This window comes from Diadema setosum, chromosome 16 (genome assembly GCF_964275005.1).
Source record: "Diadema setosum chromosome 16, eeDiaSeto1, whole genome shotgun sequence".
Lineage (NCBI taxonomy): Eukaryota > Metazoa > Echinodermata > Echinoidea > Diadematoida > Diadematidae > Diadema > Diadema setosum.
This window is the reverse complement of record NC_092700.1, coordinates 28,618,790-28,640,071: the sequence shown is the minus strand read 5'-3', so window position 1 is coordinate 28,640,071 and position 21,282 is coordinate 28,618,790. Positions and strand designations below refer to the sequence as shown.

The 21,282-nt window shown below is 40.1% G+C and overlaps 1 long non-coding RNA gene across 1 annotated transcript in view; it reads right to left on the bottom strand.

Annotated features, from left to right (window-relative positions):
• Window positions 1-20,380, bottom strand: part of LOC140240327 (uncharacterized) — a 92,977-nt gene extending 72,597 nt beyond the window's left edge. Inside the window, exon 1 of the long non-coding RNA XR_011902026.1 lies at window positions 20,350-20,380. This is a non-coding gene — a long non-coding RNA (uncharacterized lncRNA). The remainder of the gene's footprint in view (window positions 1-20,349) is intronic.
• Window positions 20,381-21,282: the final 902 nt, after the last annotated feature.

The following is a 21,282-nucleotide window of genomic DNA, read 5'->3' as shown; positions in this document are numbered from 1 at the left end:
CAGTTTTCTATGGGCAGCACGTTCGGATAACAATGCCAATTTCATTTTTCATATGTGGAATTTTCCCCACAAATTTTATCTAAATAAAAAGCTTTTGAAGAGATTCCTTTAAAAAAAATCAATAAATATTGTTTAATATGTTTATTTCAGCTCCATGTATTGCAATTTTATATAACAGCTTTTGCAGTACTTCGTGTAAAATTTCATCAGTAAATTGACATGTGTACCGTGTAGTTTGTCTCAAAGAGTTATGAAGCTATACGCTATGAGGGCTAGTTACTCCCGCGATTTCGCGTAGTACGCTCATGGGAGAAATACGGGCGCCATTGCGCCATTAAAAGTAACAGACCTATAGAGGGTGTATATTTACGTGATCATAATCAGTGCCGTATCACTGGGCCTTCGTATTTCGGCCTCTCTTTCATTTTTTTTTTTTCTCCTTTTTAGGGGGTATACAGGAGAAGAGATGTACTTAGGATCTCGTTTTATCATACAGAAATGTCATTCCTGTCTAATCCCAAAATGCATTTGAAGAAAATGTCATTTATTTTCCAATCTGCAGTTCCACAAAGTTTGAGCTAAAGTAGCAAAAACTATGTTTCGGGAGGAAGAGAGAAAGAGATAGACGACGTTTGTCAGCTCAAACACAAACTTTGAGGCACCACAGATTGAAAATTAATGACATTACTTCATTTTTTTTTTTAACACATCGACAGAAAATATACTTCTTGTGATATTTTCAGGTCTGAAACACTCCGAGTTAAAGCAAGCCGAGTGAGAGCGCATAGCCAGTGATTGCGACGCCAGAACCGTTTTTTGTCGCAATCACTGGGTATGCGCCCTCACTCGGCTTAGCGCAATACAGCGGGCTTCTGCACAATACACAAGCTGTAACTCAGAGACATAAAGACGAAATAAAAACGGCTAGAAATTAAGACTAGGGTCGGTGACGCTTGTCGCTATTGGGGCACTGAAAATGACAAACTTATCACAATTTTTGCATTTATTTCATGAAGAATTCATCAAAACTGCATAAAACTATAAATGTACACGTTGCTAGAGATGTCAGCAATACAGTGGGATTCATTGTAAGTTATAAGTTGATAACCCCCCAAGATAAGTTATAAGTTATAAGTTATAAGTTGGTAACCCCCCAAGATATCTGGAATTTAGACAGGTTTGTTTCTTTTGCCTTGCGTGCACATCACCCATTGTAGATCGGATCTTAAAGTACATATACCTCAACACTGTAAGATTAGCCTGGATAAAAGGGAAAGGACGCCCAAGAGTTTTCCCTCATTCTCTCCTAAGCATTAATTCATTACAGCACGTTTTGATACAAAATACATATCATGATTTTTCATTTTATTCTATATTTTTTTTATACAAAAGCTAACGAACACAAAAGTATGCTTAATTCTTTGATGGATAATCCAGCGCACGTGTATATTCCTTCTTTAGAAAGGAATTTATCTGCATTCTTGAATAAACTTCCTTTACGAACATGAACAGTTATTGCTTTCCTTTGCTCTTTTCCAGGCTTGTTTTGAATAACCATCGCTCTGTAAATACTCAAAAGAGCTAACATTAGAATATAATTGGCTTTGCTCTCTGTATTCACCTATATTTTTAAGGGAAATTTGTGTCCATACATTACTAAAAACTACATTTGCATATATACTTTGAAGTCAAATTTGTGTTGAAAGTACGACGGATGCAATTTTTTTCATGCATTTTACTATTCGAAAATGATATCTTTCTTTCAATGGCTGTTTATTATGCCTTTGTTCACAAATTTTGCTGTAACTTGAGAATGGTTCAATATATTCTTCACATAAGTGGTACACAATGCAGAAGGAAGGACATGCTTATTGAGCTTTTTGAAATTATGGGCTTTAGTTTTTGAGTTATTGACAGCTGAACCCTGATCGGATGATACTGGTTGCCTTGGCAACAGAAGAAAACTTTTTTCTTTACAATAATCAATAAAAAGTTTTTTTTTGATTGCATCTATAAAATTAAAAAAACAATCAAAGTTTGCAGCAGTAGGAGGCATTTGGGGGTTACCAATCACCTGTAGGCATCCGGGTTACCATGGTAACCATGTACAATATCATAACTTATAATGAATCCCACTGTATTGCTGACATCTTTAGCAACGTGTATATATATAGTTTTATGCAGTTTTGATGAATTCTTCATGAAATAAATGCAAAAACTGTGATAAGTTTGTCAGTTTCAGTGCCCCAATAGCGACAAGCGTCACCGACCCTGGTCTTAATTTCTAGTCGTTTTTATTTCGTCTTTATTTCTCTGAGTTGCAGCTTGTGTATTGTGCAGAAGCCCGTAGTATTACGCTATTAAAGCCGAGTGAGGGCACATACCAGTGATCGCGATTCGGGCGTCGCAATCACTGGATATGCGCTCTCACTCGGCTTGCTTCAACTCGGAGAAATAAAGACGAAATAAAAACGGCTAGAAACTACACTACACCGACCCCAGCTTGGCGTGAAAAGTTAGTTTGCAGGCAAAACCCTTGTTTGTCGAAGAAAAAGTATGTGTGCGCTATTCAGAAAGACTACTACACGCAGAGCTGGCACTGGCGCCTGTAGCATGCCGTGCTAGAGGTGCGTCTAATAGTCTTGGCGTGCGCAGACCCTTTTACGTTTATTCCAACAAAACAATGATCAAAAGTGGCCAGTAAAATTCTACTGACACCACAATTTGGAACCACATACTACCTGGGGATGTTCATGGAGGTCCCATCTACCACCCTATCTGGTCAAACCTTTTCTGCGGGGTGGGTTGAACGAACTCCTTAATTACGCCTCTTACAGGAATTAGCGCCTTGACTATTACTTTGTTACCGGGAACCTACTCTTCGTCACTGTGACCGCCGAAGATATTTTCGTTCCAGCTGTATCAACTTAATCAGCATTTATGCACAGCAAAAGAACCGTGACACATGTCATGATTCTGTTTTGCTTTGTTTGGTTGTTGTTGGTTTTTTGTTGTTGTTTTTTTTTGGGGGGGGGGCTGGGAGTGGTGTGTGTGTGTGTGTGTGTGTGTGTGTGTGTGTGTGTGTGTGTGTTTGTGTGTTTTAAGGCATGTCATCGTATAGATTGAAGGGATGTGATTCCAACATACTAAAGCTCTGATTGCATACGAAGCAATGTTTTGACTAGGTTTGAATTGAAAACGAACAACAAAAACACGTACAAAAAAAAAGAACAGGACGCTGGTAATGCCTATAATCAAAGGAATGGATCGTCGGTAGAACATTGAAAAGCCCTTTTCTAGACCAGCCATGGTGTCCAATTTTATTGATAAATTGTGTAGATTACTTCAAACCCGATAAAGATTAAAATATGGTATATTCCTCCATATCAGATTAACACCCCGAGAACAATTACCCCGACTAAATACCGGTTAGTGATAGGGTTAGAGTAAAGATTAGGGTTAGGGTTAATATAAGGGTTAGCATTTGGGTTGGGGTTATTGTTAGGTTCAGGGTTAGGACTAGGTTTGGGGTTAGAATGAATGAAACAGAAAATCGACTTTCCAAAACGACTTTTAATACTCGAAACACACTCACCACATTCGACATTTTGATATAATTGCAGAAATTTCAAATTACACCGTAACATAAAGGAAATGCTGTTCTACTGTTTTGACCGCTCAAAAACGAAATTGCGTCCTCCGATATTAATGATTTTTTTTTTCTACTATAGTAAGGTTGGGAAATGAAAGTGCTTAATCGAAAATCAAATTACTTGTTCTTTGCATTAATTCGATTGAGCAGTAGATATGACTAGACTGGTATCGCTTGTTTTTCCATTTAGAAATTTGATTGGCAAAAATTTGAAATCGAACGGGATATTTTTCTGTGGACGATGATCTTATCAAAATTGTTTTCCTGTCCGTCCAACGAAGAATCTTTTTTTTTATGTATCGCTTAAAAACACTAATGCCAAGAAATACATTGTAGCTAATGGCAACGTATGTCCATCAGAGTGCAACTTCTCACTATGTTAATTGTCGACTAAAATTCTTTACTGTTGCCAAGCCTGGAAATGCTGGAATCTAATTTGCTTGATTACTAAGGTTGAGGTGTTGTCACCTTCCCTTTTTATTTCATAAGGTTTCGAAGGTTTGCCGTGATGTGTAAAGTGAGTATTTGAATGTCTAATGGAGATTACACGTACTTGAAAAATCATCCTGCTCTTTTTGAAGTCGGAATATCACTTTCAGCTCCTGGAGCATTATACTCATATGTTTATATCCTTACACCGTCTGTTACAGACGTTTGATTTTTTCTTATGTTGTTACTTTGTTTAATACCGGGAACCTACTCTTCGTCACTGTAACCACCGAAGATATTTTCGTTCCAGCTATATATCAACTTAATCAACATTTATACATAGCACAAGAACCGTGACACATGTCATAATTCTGTTTTGCTTTGTTTGTTTGTTTGTTTTTGTTTTGTTTTTTGGGGAGTGGTGTGTGTGTGTGTCTGTGTCTGTGTCTGTGTGTGTCTGTGTGTGTGTTTTAAGGCATGTCATCGTAGATTGAAGGGATGTGATTCTAACATACTAAAGCTCTGATTGCATACGAAGCAATGTTTTGACTAGGTTTGAATTGAAAATGAACAACAAAAACACGTACAAAAAAGGAACAGGACGCTGGTAATGCCTAGTCTGAATGGATCGTCGCTAGGACATTGAAAGCCCTTTTCTAGACCTGTCATGGTGTCCAATCTCATTGATAAATTGTGTAAATTACTTCAAACCCGATAAAGATTAAAATATGGTATATTCCTCCATATCAGATTAACACCCCGAGAACAATTACCCCGACTAAATACCGGTTAGTGATAGGGTTAGAGTAAAGATTAGGGTTAGGGTTAATATAAGGGTTAGCATTTGGGTTTTGGTTATTGTTAGGTTCAGGATTAGGACTAGGTTTGGGGTTAGAATGAATGAAACAGAAAATCGACTTTCCAAAACGACTTTTAATACTCGAAACACACTCACCACATTCGAAATTTTGTTATAAGTGTAGAAATTTCAAAGTACACCGTAACATGAAGGAAATGCTGTTTTATTGTTTTGACCGCTCAAAAACGAAATTCTGTTATAGTAAGGATAGTGCGAAATGAAAGTGCTTGCTCGAACATCAAATTACTTGTTCTTTGCATTAATTCGATTGAGCAGTAGACATGACTAGACTGGTATCGCTTAAATATGTTTAGACATTTAGACATTTGATTGGCAAAAGTTTGAAATCGAACGGGATATTTTTCTGTGGACGATGATCTTATCAAAATATTTTTCCTGTCCGTCCAATGAAGAATCTTTTTTTTTTCATGGATCGCTTAAAGACACTAATGCCAAGAAATACATTGTAGCTAATGGCAACGTATGTCCATCAGAGTGCAACTTCTCACTATTAATTGTCGACCTTGAGCACGTTAACTATGTGGAACTGGCGCATTATAAGTACCCTGTATTATTATTATTATTAAAATTCTTTACTGTTGCCAAGCCTGGAAATGCTGGAATCTAATTTGCTTGATTACTAGGACCCCGTTTACAGTGCGGGACTCGGCCGCGGCCGAGCCGCGGCCGAGCCCAGCCCCGCTTCAGTGTAAACGCGCAAAAGGCCAAATGCGAGGCCAAAATTGGCCTCGCATTTGGCCTCGCTCTGGAGGTGGTCTCGGCCGCGGCCGAGCCGCGGCCGAGCCGCGGCCGAGCCTGGCCTCTTCTTGGTGTAAACGCAAACTGGGCCAAATGCGCGGCCAATTTTAGTCTGGCTTCCAGACCCTCTGCCCGTACTATTTCGCTATTCACGATATTTACCCCTTCAACGTGGAAAACTAGTATAGTTTAAGGTGGTTTTGTCCTGCAAAGGATTTTTCCTTCGGCAAAGGCCTTTGCCCGAACGGCGACTTCGTCGCCACGGAATCCAGTTGGCAAAGGGTCTGAAAACCAGGCTATACCAAATTGCGTTTGTTTCAGTGCCGTATATTAATATACGGCACTGGTTTGTATACAAGCAGAGCGCCACTACGACAAAATATTGAAAGGTTTGAATTAAAAGCGCGGCCGAGCCCAGCAGTCAAAGACCCCGTTTACAGTGCGGGGCCGGGCTCGGCCGCGGCTCGGCCGCGGCCGAGTCCGGCCTCAATGGCGCGGCCGAGCCTCGCAATTTTGTCCGTTTACACTGCTGGGCTCGGCCGCGCTTTTGATTCAAACCATTCAATATTTTGTCGTAGTGGCACTCTGCTTATAAACAAACGCAATTTGGTATTGTCTGGTTTTCAGACCCTTTGCCAAATGAATTCCGTGGCGACGAAGTCGCCGTTCGGGCAAAGGCCTTTGCCGAAGGAAAAAATCCTTTGCAGGACAAAACCACCTTAAACTATACTAGTTTTCGACGTTGAGGGGGATAATATCCTGAATAGCGAAAGATACAGGCAGAGGGTTTGGAAGCCAGACTAAAATTGGCCGCGCAATTGGCCGCGCATTTGGCCCAGTTTGCGTTTACACCAAGAAGAGGCAGGGCTCGGCCGCGGCTCGGCCGCGGCCGAGACCACCTCCAGAGCGAGGCCAAATGCGAGGCCAATTTTGGCCTCGCATTTGGCCTTTTGCGCGTTTACACTGAAGCGGGGCTGGGCTCGGCCGCGGCTCGGCCGCGGCCGAGCCTCGCACTGTAAACGGGGTCTAATAAAGACCCCATTTACAGTGCGGGGCTGGGCCGAGCCGCGGCCGAGCCGCGGCCGAGCCCAGCCTCAATTGCGAGGCCGGGCCCCGCAATTTTGTCCGTTTACACTGCCGGGCTCGGCCGCGCTTTTGATTCAAACCTTTCAATATTTTGTTGTAGTGGCGCTCTGCTTGTAAACTAACGCAATTTGGTATTGTCTGGTTTTCAGACCCTTTGCCAAATGAATTCCGTGGCGACGAAGTCGCCGTTCGGGCAAAGGCCTTTGCCGAAGGAAATAATCCTTTGTAGGACAAAACCACCTTACACTATACTAGTTTTCGACGTTGAGGGGGTAAATATTCTGAATAGCAAAATATACATGCAGAGGGTTTGGAAGCCAGACTAAAATTGGCCGCGCAATTGGCCGCGCATTTGGCCCAGTTTGCGTTTACACCAAGAAAAGGCCGGGCTCGGCCGCGGCCGAGACCACCTCCAGAGCGAGGCCAAATGCGAGGCCAATTTTGGCCTCGCATTTGGCCTTTTGTGCGTTTACACTGAAGCGGGGCTGGGCACGGCCGCGGCCGAGCCGCGCACTGTAAACGGGGTCTAAACGGACAAAATTGCGAAGCTCGGCCGCGCAATTGAGGTCGGGCTCGGCCGCGACCGAGCCGCGGCCGAGCCCGGCCCCGCACTGTAAACGGGGTCTAGGGTTGAGGTGTTGTCACCTTCCCCTTTTTATTTCATGAGGTTTCGAAGATTTGCCGTGATGTGTACAGTGAGTATTTGATTGTCTAATGGAGATTAAACGTACTTGAAAAATCATCCTGCTCTTTTTGAAGTCGGAATATCACTTTCAGCTCCTGGAGCATTATACTCATATGTTTATATCCTTACACCGCCTGTTACAGACGTTTGATTTTTTTGTTCTGTTGTTACTTTATTACCGGGAACCTACTCTTCGTTATTGTGACCACCGAAGATATTTTCGTTCCAGCTATATCAACTTAATCAACATTTATACATAGCACGGGAACCGTGACAACTGTCATCATTCTGTTTCATTTTGTTTGTTTGTTTGTTTGTTTGTTTGTTTTGGGGTTTTTTTTGGGGGGGGTGGTGTGTGTGTGTGTTTTAAGGCATGTCATCGTATAGATTGAAGGGATGTGATTCCAACATACTAAAGCTCTCACTGCATACGAAGCAATGTTTTGACTAGGTTCGAATTGAAAATGAGCAACAGAAACACGTACAAAAAAAAAAGAACAGGATGCTGGCAATCCCTATAATCAAAGGAATGGATCGTCGATAGGACATTGAAAAGCCCTTTTCTAGACCTGTCATGGTGTCCAATCTCATTGATTAATAGTGTAAATGACTTCAAAAACAATAAAGATTAAAATATGGTACATTCCTCCATAACAGATTAACACCCCGAGAACAATTAGGCCAACCCCGACTAAATACCGGTTTAGTGATAGGCTTAGAGTAGAGATTAGGGTTAGGGTTAAGATAAGGGTTAGCATTTGGGTTGGAGTTATTATTAGGTTCAGGGTTAGGGTTGGCGTTAGAGTTAGAGTTAGGATGAATGAAACAGAAAATCGACTTTCCAAAACGACTTTTAACGCTCGAAACACACTCACCACACATGACATTTTGATATAATTGCAGAAATTTCAAATTCTACCGTAACATGAAGAAAATGTTGTCTTATTCTTTTGACGGCTCACAAACGAAATTGCGTCCTCCAATATTAAATGATTTGTTTCTGTTATAGTAATGATAATGTGAAATTAAAAGGGCTTGCTCGAAAATCAAATTACTTGTTCTTTGCATTAATTCGATTGAGCAGTAGATATGACTAGACTGGTATCGCTTAAATTGTTTGTCCATTTAGAAATTTAAATTGGCAAAGGTTTGAAATCGAATGGGATATCCTTCTGTAGACGATGGTCTTATCAAAATTGTTTTCCTGTCCGTCCAATGAAGAATCTTTTTTTTTTTTTTTACGTGTCGCTTAAAACACTAATGCCAAGTAATACAGTGTAGCTAGTGGCAACGCATGTCCATCAGAGTGTAACTTCTCACTATGTTAATTGTCGACTAAAACTCTTTACTGTTGCCAAGCCCTGGAAATGCTGGAATCTAATTTGCTTGATTACTAAGGTTGAGGTGTTGTCACCTTCCCTTTTCATGAGGTTCCGAAGGTTTGCCGTGATGTGTACAGTGAATATTAGAATATCTAATGGAGATTAAACGTACTTGAAAAACCATCCTGCTCTTTTTGAAGTCGGAATATCACTTTCAGCTCCTAGAGCATTGATATCATTTATGTGAATCAGCAAAGTTTCTGTGCTCTACCACTGGTGACCATTATGTCCTTACATCGCCTCCTGTTACAGACATTTGAATTGTTTGTTCTGTTTTTATTTTATTACCGGGGAACCTTTATCTCCGGCATTGTGACCACCGAAGATATTTGTTTGTTTGTTTAATAGATACTTTATTTTCTGCAAATCATAAAATCAATCAGCAAATCAATATACATAAGGTACATTATCATCAACATGTGGGAAATATACAAAGTAAATTCAAGACAGGGTCGTTTGACTTACAATAAACAAAGATATAAGGAAATTATTGATATGATATACTGTATGCATGTCTTTGCAGCGGGGATTAAAACAACAATTTTAGTTAAGAAGCGATTATGCAGAGGGCCGCCATTGTAAGCATGGCTTGAATAGATGGCCGGCCCGAGGAAAAGGTAGGGACGTACTAGATTCGTTCCACAGTACAAATTCTGCTGCGAAAATACAATTGTAGCAGGAGAAAATAAACTCTGATGTGTGATGGTGGTGAATGTGCGTGCAAGTGCTTGAAAGTACACAAGGGCAGATAGGCTGGAATTTAGAATAATAAAATTGGTTTCCGTTCCAGCTTTATTAACTCAATTAACATTTATGCATAACACAAGAACCGTGACACAAGGTCATGTCATCATTCTGGGTTTTTTTATGTGTGTGTGTCTGTGTGTGTCTGTGTTTTAAAAACATGTCATAGCAAATTGAAGGGGTGTGATTCAAGCCTATCTAAAGCTCTGATTGCATTATACGAAGCAATGTTTTGACTATAGGTTTGAATTGAAAGAAAAAGAACCCCCCCAAAAGAAATAAACAACAACAACAAAACAAAAAACATAACTCTGTTAATGCCTATTATCAAAGGAATGGATAGTCGATAGGACATTGAAAAGCCCTTTGCTAGACATGTCATGGTATCGAATCTTATTGATATATGATGTAAATGACTTTAAACCCAAGATTTGAAGAATATGGTATAATTTCCTCGGTATAGGAAAATTTAATACCCAAAAAACCACTGGTTAGTGATAGGGTTAGAGTGAAGATTAGGGTTATGGTTAAGATTAGGGTTATCATGTGGGTTGGGGTTATTATTAGGTTCGGGGTTAGGATTAGCGTTAGGGTAAAGTGAAGGGTCTGGGGCAGTTGTCCAGGCACCAGGGGGTAATTGTCCGAGAACCGTATTCGTCAAATTATACAAATAAGGATTAAGAGGACCATTAGAGATAGCACGTTTCAATGCTTTACCTGTTAGCATACCGGCAAGGATTATGACACCGAAGGCCATGTGATGATGTCCGTTCCATGGCCCGCCCTGAACAGGTGAGGAAATAATTGGTACATTGTAAGGTTAAGCAGCCATGCTCAAAACGTCACCAATGTATGTGCATGGAGATTAAGCACTGTTAAGGGACATGGTTACCATGAGTCTCTTCTTTCTCGTCCTCTCATCGTTCTACTTTGAACACTGACATTGAAATAACAGCACCAAACTTGTTAATTAATTGACATAGCAGTTTGATATCCATCTATCTTCATAAGATACTGACCTACCGAAAATGATTCACATTATACTACGTCTTCCAAAAGACGCTGCACATATTAATGAATTGGGTACATAAACATTTTATCAAAATTGAACATGCCATACGAAAGATATGGAATTAATTCCCGAATGAATTCGAACTAAATGGGGAGACGATTTGTAGCCCCAAAATCATGATATTGGCTGCGCACACACACACACTAACATGCACTCCCACACAATAATTGAAGGGGTCGGTGCAATATAGTGCTAACCCACACAATAGTCATTTTGAGATAATCGCTATTGAATGTTTGGAAAGTCCATACATTGTACATTAATAAAACATAAATGCATGCATTTTTAACCATCTTATTAATTGAATTCAAATATGATATTTTCACGGAGGTTAGAGTGAAGGATAAGGATTATGAAAATGCATGTAACCCAATTTTGACAAAAGTGTGGGTTAGCACTATGTTTCGCCGACCCCTTCAATTGTGTGTCTATTATAATACTAATATCCTCACAGGGAAGGATAATGGTGCCTAATCATGGAAATGATGTCATGAAAAAAAAAAATACGTTATTTGTGTGTGTGTTTGTGTGTGTGTGTGTGTGTGTGTCACTTGCTACTTTCAGTAAATATATCACACAGAGATGTTCAATATATCTAATTAATGCAAAAAGCAGCAATCGTGCAGCTGCTGAAATAATGATAATAATGATACCAATATGATTATGAAGACATAGATAATTTAAAAATCGAGAATGGATCTACAATCCAATTTGTGATATATTCATTAATGTGAGCAAGTTCAAAGAGGTCTCATCGTTTATCTGCGATACTGTCGGTACTTGTTGTCGACATCGAAAATGGAAAATACAATTTATTCTATTTTTTCTAGACTAGAGCTTAATAAAAAGGAAAATAACATCCGTATGATATCCAGACTCCGACTTCAAAATGAAAATGGGTTGAAAAACGACTCTCAGTCTGGTATACGTGTCCACATAATATTCTTGTCTTTTTTCATTTGGAAAGGGGGAGGTGGGAGGGATGTATTGTACACAGCTGTTGTCATGCCCCTTGTACTGCTCCTTGGCCATCAACAACAACGCTTTTGCTTTGCATCTGAGCCGTGAACGAGGTCTACGATGCTCCTGATTGTGCCTCAACGACTACCACAGCGAGGTTCGATCAAAAGCCCAGCAATTGGCTAAATACTCGCCTCCCGACCGCTGAGGAGGCTGATTTGGGGGATTTTGAGCTTAACATGTCTGAGGTTTTGATGCACTGAAATGTATTCGATGGTTTTTCATAATCGTTAATAGAAATTACTTTTCATAAGCGTGGTGTCACAAATTCAATTTTGACTTTGGAACCTTGCTTTACTTATAGAGTGGTGACTATTTTATGACTGTAATCCCTTATCTTAATATTCTTAATATGATATTGGTATTGATTTTTGGACTGCCATGAAGCTGCATCTGTCTAAGTTTGAAACTAACTTTTAAAAGGTAAAACCATATACGGCACTTCGCGTGCAGAGAAGGTTAAATGGATGGTACAGTTTCGGTTGAGATGGGGCTTCAGGTTTCAATTCTAAGAAGAATTCAATGTTTATTTGACAAAAATTTGTTTTGAAATGGCTGAGACTTCCAAAACAAAGCGATCCTAATAAAAGGTGGGACCCGCCTTTTATTAGGATCGCTTTGTTTTGGACATCTCAGCCATTATTTTCAAAACCAGTTTTCGTCAAATAAACTTTGAATTCCTCATAGAATTGTATATTTTATTTAGCATTTCATAAAATAGTTTCTAAGTATCTCACAAAACCTAGAATCTGAATCCTCACCTCAACCAATACTATAACCATCCGTTTAACCGTGATTAGAACTCTTGCTTCGATCTGCGCTTAGAAAATGCAAAAAAAAACAACTGCTAAAATATCATCATAGTTTAAATTAGTAAACATTTCTTTTAATATTCAAAGTTTTTACAGTGAAATTTGAAAAGAGCATCTTGTACTCGTTAATTTAAGCCCTTATCCCTAGTTCTACGCCTCCTCCACGGGGTGGCAGTATAGAACGTGATAAAGTTGTATAAATGCTGCAATCAATACCATGCTACAATTAAACATATTTCAGTCTTTTGAAATTGACAATGCGTGCGAAGAAGCTTAATCATGATAATGTATACAATACAGACAATAAAAAGACTGAATTCCAATAACATATCAAACTTAATCATGATGCCAATATACAGTTTGAAAGCAGACGAAAGGAATGTGATAAGTTTTACAAGGCTATGGTTAGAATAGAACGTGTTAAAAGCAGGTTACAGAAGTTACTTTTTTTTACATGCATGTTTTCACAAAAGCCCCTGCAACCACTCGAACACTAAGGATCTTCAACGTATTACACCTTACGAATAGCATGGTTGATACAAACAGCCGTATCACCTTACCATCCACATTATTTCCCATTTCCTTTGCAATTATGAGTTCTACAATGGCCTTTGGAAGTGTATTCGATGCCTGCGCTGAGTTTCCGTTCAGTCAGATGTTTCATTGCAATTACTAGTAAGTTAAACGTATATTGCGTCAGTCGAACGTTACAAGATACAGGAATTCTTTGCCGAAATTGACAATAAGGCTAAATATTGAGCCGTATCTCTTCAGGCGATTGGAAGGTAGAAAACAATGCAATAAAAATATTGGTACTTATGATATTAGCTCTCACAACGAGGGTACATACATCACAGTCCTTCTTGAAATGATATCAAACTGAGATCAAGGGAGAGGGGATAACTAATGACTAATGCATAATTACTATGTCGTGATCAACTAATCACTCAAGAGAACGGTCTTCCAAAACTTTTGGAAAACTGTCAGAGATACTCTGTGGGATTTGGATTTGTTTCCTGCGCAAGAGTCCCTAGGATAGATAACAAGGTTGAGTCTTTGCCAGATCGCAGTGGATAAACGAATAAAGTATCGTTAATTGACAATATTAACGTTCATGTAAACATCATACGTCATAAGGCATCATTGACAAAAGCTCACCATTTTCCCGTTTATGTGCGGATGAAGAAGTAACTCAGAATTTGACTGTCATGAATCCAGCTCGTTCGATGTCCTTTGTCTGCTTAATCTTCACTGTAGTTCAAGCGAAAGGAAACGAATGATTTATTTCTTTCTGTTTTTTGACGTGTAATCAGTATTTAGTGAGTTGCAAAACACCAGGTTTTCCAGATGGGTCTTTCTCACAACTTGGATAAGCCACCAAGTGGCATATGTTTACACTTTGTCTGAGCTCATTATAAACTAGATGTTTTGTCTATGATCAGCATGACCCATGCATGCAGGAAAGAAGGAGGAAGTATTAAAACGAGGGAGTGTCTTTCTGACACACTGTCTCTCTCCACAGAGGAATAGTAGTTTTAGCTGCGGAATGATCCTGGGCAGCGTTTCGTGAAACCTGTCAGTAACTGACAAGAGTGTTTTGAGCTACTTGAATCCTTGCATCCGATTGGCTGAGAGCAAATTTGTCAATGAATATCATCACTGACATACTTGATGAAATACCCCTTCGCCCTGATCAGATACGCCATGGGCATTGTTGACAGTTGTGAAAGAACCCAAGTTTGTTCATACCAATGGGCAATTAAACTGCAACAACACTTTTCTCCTAAGTATTTACCGGTAGTGCAACTTTCACTAGATACAGTCTTTGTGGTCATGACTCCAAAATTTGAAAGACCCAACCCCCTGAAGAGTACTGAATGAATATTCTTTGCAGAATGGCTCGTTTGTTCTTTTTCGGAGAGGGAGGGGAAAGGGGCGGTATCGATGTTCCGGAAAATAATTTGATGTCCAATATCATGCGAGGCATTGTGTTGTCATGACAACCGTACACAGTGTCGCCATCTGTCGGAACGGATGATGACATTAGGCAAAATTAAGGAGTTATACAACGATAATTCTGCACGCTTAACTGAAGTCCTCGGAAATTCAATTTACTCTTTAAATCATGTTTCATTCATGTTGGTTGTTTTTAAAGCTATTGCTCTTTGGTAAATTACTCTGTTCGTGAGTAAATGATCTCTCCGAAATAAACAAAGGTGGTGCATGGTGTGTCCAATTTATGTATTCTAATATACTGCCGACCTAGGAGTGTAAAGGTACTTCCATGATACTGTGATTGTTCAAAGAAAGACTGTGGGTTGATTCTGTCTATACCATGTAGTATTTTGAAGACCTGGATCATGTCCCCTCTTTCTCTCTGGTAATGCAAAAAATAGAAATTAAGCTTCACAAGTCTCTCACTGCAAGAAAGGGTGCTGAGTTCAGGAAACAGTTTGATTGTTCTACGCTGAAGAGCTTCGATCCTTCTGTCATCAGTCATAAACCTTTGTTTCCATACAACGCTGCAATATTCCAAATGCGGTCAAACCAAAGCCTTGTACAGTGGCAGGAAAATATCAGTTTGACGTTTACGAAAGCACGTTTAATAAGGCCTAACATTTGCTTAGCCTTCTGGATAGATGTGTTGGCGAAAGTTGAGCTCACTATCAATCAAAACACCCAGGTCCTTTTCACAGTTGACATCATCAAATGTAACATTCTCAATCGAGTAGGAACTGTGTTGCGACACGGATTGTCGCCCCTACACGGATTGTCGCCTCTTGCTCGGGGCGACAATCCGTGACGGGCGTTGGCGGCACGGATTGTCGCCCCCTACGCGGATTGTCGCCTGGCGACAATCCGTGTAGGGGGCTCGCGGCACGGATTGTCGCCCGCCCTCGAAGCACATTTTGCTGGGTAATATCGTTCTGGACATAATCATTGAAATACTAACACATAACTTACATGGCTATATCCATGCAAACATGCCATGTAAAAAGTCATGGTGAGGTTTCAAGGAAGTGTGTATGTGCGCGTGCACATGATAATTTAGTGTCCGTTTGTGCGTGCGTGTGTGCGTGTGTGTGTGTGTGTGTGTGTGTGATGGAAGAATGTGTTTATTATGTCAGTTTTTTGCGTATGTGTTTTTTAGCTGCGCGTGGTGAGGGATACCTAGTAAGCTGTTGCTGGCATAAACATTGATATTGATTTTATCAGCAGCTTTGAATTTGATGAGTTTCTTTGGCAGATTTGTATATGAATTCGGAGTGGAGCTTGCGGTCGGGCGGATGCTGCTTTTCTGCATACGGTCCATTATGTCTTATTTATCAACATTGGGAAATCGTTTCATTAGGAAGGATGTGGTATCGGTTCGGGTGTGCGTCGGTATGTGGGAAGGGGGTTACATTTCGTTATTGCAAAAGTTTGTTATTCTGAAGGCTCATTCGTCCGAAGGGTCATTATTCCGAAGGTTCGTTATTCCAAATTTCATTTTTGGATCAATGAACCACTAGGTATAGGGAATTGTGTGTTTCTGATAAATGAAGCCTCGGAAAAAACAAAACTTCGGAATAACGAACCTTCGTGTGTGTATGTGTGTGTGTGTGTGTGTATGTATGTATGTATTTGGGTCGCTGAATGTGGGTGTGGGATGATTTAGGTTTTGTTTAATCAGGGGTTGGTGGGTTGGGGATTGGATTTGAAGAAGGATAGTTATAAATTTTATGACGGATGTTGGTAGGATTTAATATTTAGGATAGATGTAGGCCCTAGATTTGTTTCGGTTTGGGAGGGGAGGGGGTGGTCGGGTTTTTTATGACTGATTTCATTCTAGATTTGTGTAATATATTTGTGTGTTTTTTTTTTATGTATATGCCCTTGTAAGTAAGAAGGTGTTACATGATCCAAACCAATATATTCAAGGAATATAGGTTTGGTAGGGCCCTATACATGTCAAAACTTTCTCGTGAAGAAATTATTAGTAGGGTTGGTCTATAATCGAGTTATCTATGTTGAAGTGAGATTATTTGTGGTATAAATTGACAAATGGATTTGCTTTTGTTTCGAATTGCCATTTGTAACTTTTTTTGTTCATGTTGCACCCAGAATGGGTCGATTTATGAATGATTTGAATGAAATCAATAAATATCAAGGAAAAAAGTGTTGAGTTGGTTTATTTGCATTATGAGGTTTGTTTGAGTGTTTGTTGGTGTTTGTTTGTATTACGTATGTATTAGCGGTGTGCAGTTCGTTTGTGCTAAAATCAAGTAACGATTGACAAATTTTTTACGGCGTGTGGAAATTATTCGCTCATGCATAAAGCATGCCAAACCTATTCTGGGACAAAGAATAGTGGTATGGACGTTCTAGTTTATAAGACTGATGGAAGAAAATGACTGCAGGGAAAAATGAACAAAGACAAATAACATTTGGGGAGAGTACCTCCCTCGTATGTATTTTCTCTCGGTCTCTCTCTCGCCTAGCCTGCCTCACCGCTGATATTTGGTTGACACACCAATACTATTTTAGAACAACGCTGGTGTGAATTCTTTAAACACGTGCTCATACACTCTGAAGGCGTTTGTATTGCCACAGTAGCGCCATTATATTCCACATACACACGTAAACATACAGGCACACGTATACACACAGACAAACAAACCACTACCACTATGCAACCACCACACATGCACAGTTTTTACATATTGTATTATTATACTCCAAACACACACACACAAACACACACATACACAACAAATCATACACATCACATATCATGCAGCTCACAATACACACACACACACACACACACACACACACACACGCATAACTTACCAGTCATACCCATCCCACCAAAGCTTAACAACGGAGGAACCACCCCGAGCCCGGGGCGACAATCCGTGACGGGGCGACAATCCGTGTCGCAACAAATTTTTTGCCAACACGGATTGTCGCCTTCGAGGTCAAAAACTGGGAACTGCACAAGCGTCACGGATTGTCGCCAGGCGACAATCCGTGTAGGGGGCGACAATCCGTGCCGCCAGCGCCCGTCACGGATTGTCGCCCCGAGCAGGAGGCGACAATCCGTGTAGGGGCGACAATCCGTGTCGCAACAAACTGTGTATGTTGTGAAGGGTTTCACATTTTTGAGAGTTAAGAGGGAGTTGCCAGGTTAATAGTGACCATTTTTCTACATCAGTCAGGTCCTCTTGTAATGATTAATTGAATAGTGGAAAGTATTCAAAAATGTTACACGAATAACAGGTTTTTTTTTTTTTCATTCATATTCATCATTTTATTATCTAACTACAGGATCATGATATTCTTTGAAAGGACGTTTGAGTGTTTTCTTCGTGATTCTGAGCTCCAGATTTGCCAACCTTCTTGTATTTTGATCTATTGTATGCTACCAAATGAATGTTATATATATATATATATATATATATATATATATATATATGAAGAGTTTGTTTGCAAAAACCGATAAGTCCATATTTGTCAAATGGAGATATTTGCGATTAAAGGTCAAGAAAAATAAAGAGAATAATAAGAAATTTTTTACTTCTTTTGACCATAACTTCAAAAATATACCTTTATTATGTAGTGACCAATATATCATTTAAAAGGTATTATTTTGTACTTTATGACAGAGACCGTACTTCAAAATCTTCAAAAATGGACTTATCGGTTTTTGCAAACAAACTCTTCATATATATATATATATACATATATATATATAGTCATGACGAAGGAAGAGCTAGCAAACGTTGTACTGTAGTTGTTTACTTGATGCCTTTAATGATGCCAAGCTTTCGACCTTTTTTCCAAGTATTCGTCGGGGCTTGGGACGTGAATATAACAAATAGCAACTATGAAAGAAAGATATTATTCAGAGGGGTGAAGGTTCATGATGCCGAGCTTTCGACCATTTTGTCAATTAGTTGCTATTTCAGGTGTGAGTTTCTTCAGTTTGTCTCCCTCTACAAATCAAATTTGTTAAGACCGCAACTGCTGATCTGTAAATTTACAAACATGTCGGAAAAAGGAACCAATGGGACTCGAACCTGTCATCTACTGCTTTCCGGGCAGCGACACTACCACCAGGCTGTCCCTGGCTGCCGGCAGTGACACGATGAACATGGAACAAATACCCCAGCTTCCGACATGTTTGTTAATTTACAGATCAGCAGTTGTGATCTTAACAAATTTAATTTGTAGAGGGAGACAAACTGAAGAAACTCACACCTGAAATAGCAACTAATTGACAAAATGGTCGAAAGCTCGGCATCATGAAAGGCAATAAGTGAACAACCGCTTTGGTGAAATGCTCGCCTCGACGGCTGACACACTCATCTTGGTGCTCTGATTTCCATGCCATTTTCTCATTACTGTTGGCTTCAGTCTGGAATTGTTACGATCCATGAGTAGAACGTTTGGAACATTTGCTGGACAATTTAAAAGCACCAACTCAAGCAGCGTACCTGTAAATGTGAAGCAAATTTCCTCACCTGTAACTGCAGAAGGACTGGCAGATATCTTGCTGTATATACCGAGCATTTTCATTCAACCGAGAGCAGCTCAGAAGAAGAAAGTCAATGAGCCCGGAGGCTCATCAAGCACCACCCTTTTTGAATCTTGTTTGTACCTGTTGGAGCTGACAATATTATGAGAGGGGATTATCAGTGTCGACTTGAATGAGATACTTACCCAACAATGAAAGCAACGCTTTTGTTCCTGTTGCCCCTTCTCTTCATAGGAATTTGTGTGAATAAGACAGGGATTTCTGTGACTCTCAACAAGCCCTTGGGTGCATCACTATACAAACGGACATGTATACTTGTTTCCAGCAAATATGTGGGGAAAAGGGTCCTCTACACCGCCAACTCTACCGCCACTTTCCGCTCATTACTTCTTCAGTGTGGCGATGTCAATCTCAATCACGGCCCTTTGCCTGAAATATCCAAGGATAGACTGAAATATTCATGGAGTACCTACGTAGCAAACGAGATCAATGTAGAGATATGAAGGTATCGCCTCAAACATGGAAGGTCATAACAGACCTAGGAATCAATTCTAAACCTAAATCACACAGGGGGAAGCGTGGTGGTAAATCAACAAAATGACCTCCACTCCTGAACTTTTGTGCACAAGTCCCAATGTTGGTCAAAAGATTCCAGTGATCCAGAGACCGAGAGTAAGAGTCTCTCCCATTTCAACAATACCGCAAATGGAAACGATTCCTCACTAACATTAATATACACCACTCCATCAGTCTCGTGTAAAATGATACGATTTGCCTACAGTGTTACTGTCAAATGTCCGATCTCTGCATAATGAATTTGATGATCTCACGGTTATGGTCACGTACATTAATGCAGATGTTATCGCCCTGACAGAGACATGGTTTGAGCCACTGACACCTCTGGAACAATATTCCTTGCCTGACTGCTCTCTCTTCTCTAATCACCTCGCCACCCATATGTTGAACAATATATATCGCTCATCTGATATCTACAACACAGACGCACTAATGCTACAGTATCCTGGAGCGGGAATATCATTCATGGGGGATTTCAACGATTTGAATCTTGAAACGATTCTCGTTAATAACAAATTTACCCAAGTAGTGATGGAACCCACCAGAGGAAACAATGTTTTGGATAAGATAGTGACTAATCATGCCAATATATATTCTCACGTCTAAGTTTATCTCTCCTATTGCTGTCAGCGATCATTGTGTTCTTTGGATTCCAGCCAACCGATCGCGTCCAGTTGAAATACAACAAAGAAAAGAGTCGTACGTCCCCTAAAAGATAGTGGATTGGGGTCTTTTGGAGATTGGGTTACTCACCATACTTGGGAAGAACTTGCGCAGAATAATGATCCTTCCGAATAATGTGATGTGTTCTTGGAAAACATTGGCTCTCGTCTTGACACTTACCTTCCAACGAAGACCATTCGGCTGCACAAATCAGATAAACCATAGGTTACTGCTAAAGTGAAAACCCTCATAAAATGTACGTCGCAGGCAGATAGCTTTTGCTGGTAAACAACTATCTCTGTGGCGCCACCTTTAAGAAACAAGACACTACGGGCAATAACCAAAGCAACAAATTCGCTTTCACAACACCAGAATTTGCGATCTGAGGGCAAGATCTCCCGCAGCGTGGTATAGACAAATAAAACTCATCACACATGGTGCGCAAGATCATACTAACATCCACATTCCAGACAATGATACAGCTGATGACCTGTCAATTGCCAATTATACCAATGAATATTTCTGTTCGATAGCAGCTGACTTACCTGTCCTTCACTGGACAGAAGCAGGTTACCAGCCTTCCTTCCAGCCCAAGATCAGTGCCCTATTGTTCGGCTTTGGGAGGTGTATAAAATTTTGAGTACATTGAACCAGGGAAAGGCATTACAGGAGACCTACCTGTACGAATCCTGAGAGAGTTCGCTTGTGAATTGGCTTCTCCCCTTGCCGATATTTTGAATGCTTCTTTCCGAAATAGTACCACATCAGTGGAAATGTGCTGAAAGAGTTCCGATCCCCAAGTGTGTATCCCCCACAGTACAGGATTTGCACCCTATAGCTCTCACTAGTTACTTTGCCAAAATTGCGGATTCATTCTTTGCTGAATGGTTAGTCGAAGAAATAGCTCAGCATATTGATCCCAACCAGTACGGTAATCGAAAAGTCCTGTCAACTAATCACTACCTCGTCCAGTTACTCCACCAAATACTGAAAAATGCTGAAAGTTCAAAGGCGATATCAACG